Source organism: Nelumbo lutea, chromosome 7, assembly GCF_056320005.1.
Source record: "Nelumbo lutea isolate HS-2025 chromosome 7, American lotus-T2T, whole genome shotgun sequence".
NCBI lineage: Eukaryota > Viridiplantae > Streptophyta > Magnoliopsida > Proteales > Nelumbonaceae > Nelumbo > Nelumbo lutea.
In genome coordinates, this window is record NC_142690.1 from 1,259,802 (window position 1) to 1,265,327 (window position 5,526).

The following is a 5,526-nucleotide window of genomic DNA, read 5'->3' on the forward strand; positions in this document are numbered from 1 at the left end:
TGCTTTGAGAAGAAGGTTTTAAGAAGAAAAAGATTTATAAGGACTGAAACGAATAAGATAAATTGGTTTTCAATATCCTTTCTTACCTCCTTGTTGTACTTCAACTCTTTGTGAGAGATTTCTTATTTGTTATCTATTTTAATGATGTTTTTTGTTATTGGAATCCAAGAACTTTTTTGATGTTCATCATCTAATTATAAGTAAATAGAAAAACATTGTATCCCATTACTATTATTGATAATGGATGATTTAGATTTCGGTCATGTAGTTTTTATCCTCATATTGAGGGACTTTCCACCTAAATCTTGGTACCTATTACTATTGCTTGTTTTGTGTTTAATGATTTGTTTCATCACTGCATGCTTGATATTTTTGGTTAATATCTCTTTGATTTGCATAGAGATTATTCCTAACAAGTTTTGCTCCTCAAACTTACGTGCTACCCCAACAAGGCAACAGGTAGATTAATCGACGGTTCAGCAACAATAGTCAGAAGCTGTTTATACAAGCTCTTTGTTCGTATAAGATTCACACATTGAATCTTCACAACACTACTTACTACCATCCTTACGTGGTGATGAAATCTACTACCATCTCTCAATGTAATTGATCTGTTGCTCGTCAACGAATTGGGACAGACATTCACTGGGCTACCAATCTACCGTGTTAACGAAGAATGAAGACCCTTTGGGTCCATTTGCTTTGCAGTTGGAATCAAATGATTTATTCTCATGGTTTATTTGGTTCATACTAAAATCGAAATGAGAATTAAAATCAGCTGAAATGGAATTTTATTTCCAAGGAGAGAGAGGGAATTGTCATTCCCTCAAACAGGGAATGCTATTCCACCAAGAATATGGAAATGAAATTTCTATTCCATATTCATTTTGATTCCAATTCCAAACTCCTATTCCTTGAAGCAAATGGGCTTTTGTATGCTGCTGTTATTCAATGGGCCGCCAGAGCCAAACATTTCCTTTATGGGGTGAACAAAGAGAACTAAGGCTGCATTTGGCATTCATTATTTCATGGATTCATTTCCTTTTTGCCCTTAAAAACTAAGTGTCCTTGAAGGGCATTTTAACTGCAAAAAAGAGATAAATCCTTAAAATAAGAAATGCCAAATGCAATATGCAAAAAAGAGATAAGTCATTTTCCAATTACACATTCATTTTGGAAAATCCAGTTTACACGATCAACCCATTTAGCTGCATTCTAAAGTCTAAACTCAGTCTACCCAAAACAAACTCATTTGACCAACATAGGGAATTCAACATTAGGCTCAGTTTTGGGGAGAGTGCAAATAGATATATGTATAGTGCAAAACCTTGTATTTGCACTGTACATATTTGTAAAGATTTCAGAGATTCACTACGCCTCCCATCTTGACTGTAACCAAAATTTTGTTGGAAATAAATTGGCTTGATAAATTTCACATAGTATCAACTAAGGGTTTTCCAAAAAAAAATATTATGGGGCGTTTGCTAATATGTATGGTATTGTTTAGTTTATGCTGAACTTTTGTTTAGAAATTAGAATTCCACGCACCCTAAACTTGAAATACAACGTTTTCGAATTGCCATTGATTCGGACAGTATGGGGCGTTTGCTAATATGTATGGTATTGTTTAGTTTATGCTGAACTTTTGTTTAGAAATTAGAATTCCACGCACCCTAAACTTGAAATACAATGTTTTCGAATTGCCATTGATTCGGACAGTTGGACCGTTCGGCTCAGGAACCGTTGAGGCAACCGGTTCCGTTATATCCAAAACCCGGAATCTTGTTAAAAACTGTTAAAAAAGTCAACAAACCTTTGATACGGGCGGTCGAACCATCAATCCATTCAACAGTTTTTTACCTTTTTATTTATTTAATTATTTTTAATTTTACTGTTAGAATGGGCCATCCATTTGAACCGGATGATTGGACTGTTGACCTGGAAACCGGTGGTCAGAACAGTCCGTTTCCGGGTCGTTTTTTATTAATGTTGTTGAAAGATTAAGACAGGTGGAATGCAATTCACCCAGTTATCTGAAGTAGGGCAGCTCAGTGCACGAGGTTCCCGCCAATGTGGGGTTTGAGTGTGATAGGTGTATGCAGCCTTACTCATGTACATAAAGAGAAGAGAGGTTGTTTCCAAAATATTGACCTGATCAATGATTGGGCCCATGCATTAATGCCCAAAAAGAAATTGAGGCCCATAAAGGGTGTTCCAAATTTCATCCATTTATAATGGGACTGAATATGGATTCATCCTTTCATGAATTTTGATTTAAAAAAAAAAAAAAAAACTCCTAGTTGGATACATGCCGGTTGATTAGTTACAAAGTTTCTCAATATCACTGTGGTTGGTTATGTATGTATGCATGTATATTAGTTATTTTGAAGTCATTTTATTCATGATATACAGTATCCAAAACATTTATATCTGGATTTGATCAGAATCTGAATCTGATTGATATGATTTAGTTCAAGCCAAATGGTAAAAATCAAATTTGGAGCTTTGGTACATCAGATTCAACCCGATCTATTATTCTATCTGCAGCCCTAGAGGCCCAGTTGTGTTCAAGTACACAGTTTGTTTTAATCAAAAGCAGGGAGACCACTTGTACCAGAAGCTACAATATTCTGTACAGCCAGAGTCGATGAAGGGAGCTAAGCATTCTTGACACAGTCGACAGTTTTGCTTAATTACCAAATAATGGGAGAGGGAAGTAACATAAGTTTGATTCATTAGAAAATGATTCCTAAACTTATATGGTTGTTGCCATGAACCATATATTCTTAGCAACATCTTTTGAAGGACAATTCAGAGCATTAATTAATGTGAGTTAAGCTGTCACTTTCCTACATAATTGTGTGGTCCTCCTACTAATTCAATTCAATAAGAGCAAAGCAACAAAGCCTCCAAGAAGAATAGTTTGAAGGAAGTGGTGCTTATAGCATTAATGTGAGTTCGTATTTTAGCTGTGTGTGTGAGAGAGATAGATTAACAAATTCCATATTGAGGCAACTAATTTATAATCTCCACCCACCTGTTCTTGTTCTTGTTCTTGTTAGTTGAACTAACTTCCATCAACGTTGCCATGTATATATTTCATTTATTAGCCTTACGCTATAAATCTTACCTCTAATGGAATGGTCTACACAAAAGAGCATTTTCTGTACCAAAGCAATCACACCTCTGCCTTCCGCTGATCCCAATGCCTAAAGAATCAAACCTCCTGTGACAGTGATAGCTGGTTTGTTCTGTCTGATACCGCTGAGGTCTCTTCTTTTATTTCTGTTTTGTGGTGTTATGTTAACTGTGAAAAAAAAAACAAAAAATAAATAAAACTCTGTTGCGCGTTTCCTAGCTTTGTCCGAAGGGTACCTGGTTTAGTTCTGAGCCCGCATGGCTTTTGCCTCAATTGGCTGAGAGGTCCCTTTTTGGCTTGTTTTGTAATAATCATTCGATCAATGCATGATTTTCTATTTTATCAGGAAAAAAAAAATCACACCTCTGACCTTACCACAGAGAGAGCCTGTCAGTCAAGCGGGTTTGACCCCGCCCTCCGTTTTAGACTCTTGGTGTTTCTTTCAAGAGGTCCAAAATTTCAAAATAGATACAGATATATCGGACTGTATCGGGGTTTGTTCCCCTTTTTTTTAACTGATGCGAAGGGATTGGTTTAATGCCTGTCTACCCCCTGAACCGGAGGTAAACCCTGAAACACCTCATTCGTATTGGGAAGCCCCTGATATAATACGTATTGACTGATACGATCCGTAATATATTCAAATTTTGAACCTTGATCCAGACTATGCTGAGTCCGGCTCTATTCCTCAAATTAAAGAATGTTCCTCACAACGCCTCTTAACCATACATTGAAAATATCTTTCATACTTTGTGTTATTATTCATTGAAAAAAAGTCTCAATACAGGGTGGGATAGGGTTGTAAGGTTGTGTAAGATGCACCCTGTTAGGAGCAAATCCCGATACTTGCCCAGAAGCTTTCATTCATTTTTTTTTTTTTTTTTCCTTCATGAACCATGTTTCTCTTCACTGTTGCTCATAGTTGACGTATTAATGGAATTGTTTCTTTCACAAAGTTTTCAATTAAGATGATGATGGATAGGAGGACCTACTAATTTTTAATTTAGCAAGGAAAAAGTTTAAAATATATGAGTTATGTGCAAGGAAACATATATACAGTGGTTTTTTGTTTTATACCACCGGTCCTAAACTTTGATAGGGGAGTTAGGATTGGTAAATAGAATGGAATGGTAAAACAAGATTTATCATTTATGTAGCCGAGCTCATATAATTAGGATAAAGTTGAGATGATGATGATATAAAACTAAATTCAATGAAGAACAATAATGGTACATCTCATTGAAAGTTACAAATTTAATGGAGAATGAGAACAATGTCGCTCCAACTTGCCTTGCAAAATTAGTATTATTACCGAGATCTTCTCTATTATGACTCCAATCATTTCCAGACCTCTTTCAAAGATATCAAAATACTTCGGCAATCATGGTCTCGTGGATTACATTCACTTGCAATTCTATTAAACATTACAAATTTAGTGAAGACAATAAACGAAGAGGGTGTCATTGTGGCATCTTTATTATAGCAGTTAATCCCAATCGAAAGATTGGCCCATTCATCTAGTTGGTGAGTTGCTTAGTTGGCATCCCTCCCAAATTGGACGTCAGATCAAACTCTTGGAAGCATAATAGCCGGTGGACCTCACGTGACGTGCATCTATTTTGTCCCCGCCCCCTGATTGTGATTTCCCTTATTGTGTATAATGTAACAGTATCTGTGCCCCACAACACATCTCCATCTCCATCGTATATTCAAAACATCTCCCGATAATAATATCAGAAATGATGATGTCATTATCAGAAGATGTTTCCAATACATGACGGGAATGTGCTATGGGGCACCCCATGTCCTATTTTTCATGAAAGAAAGATTCCAATAAAATTTATTATTTTCAATTATTCAAATATATAAACCAGCATTTTATACCATAGAAAATCATGTTTTACAAGGCTTTTAATCCAAGTATAACTGAGATATGAGGCAAATTGAACATTGAAAATGCTTTTTTATGAAATATATACAGACAAATTTTGCTTGACACTGTTTGGCCCTCCACACCCCTGCACATAATGTATGTACGAACTGAGGCAAAGTTTCACATAATGACATAACTCTTCTCTACTGTTGCTTTTACCTATAATGAGTTCTTTTGTACACTGTCTTGGGCTCGGGTTTCGGCCTGAAGAGAGGTCTAGTTTTGAGGTGTTATTGCACATAAGACTCAGTTTGGAAAGGGTGTAAATATTGTTGGGTAATGAGGTCATTGAAATTTTAGAGGAGAAGCTCTAAGGCACGTTTGAAGACACTGTCTTTAGAACGTTATTTTTTCCCACTCAGTTTCACTAAGTTTACTTTTGAGTTACAGGCAAATCTGTTCCCACGATACAATAGAACCTTGGGCAAGAATCTGCAACCAACAAAGTTGAAGA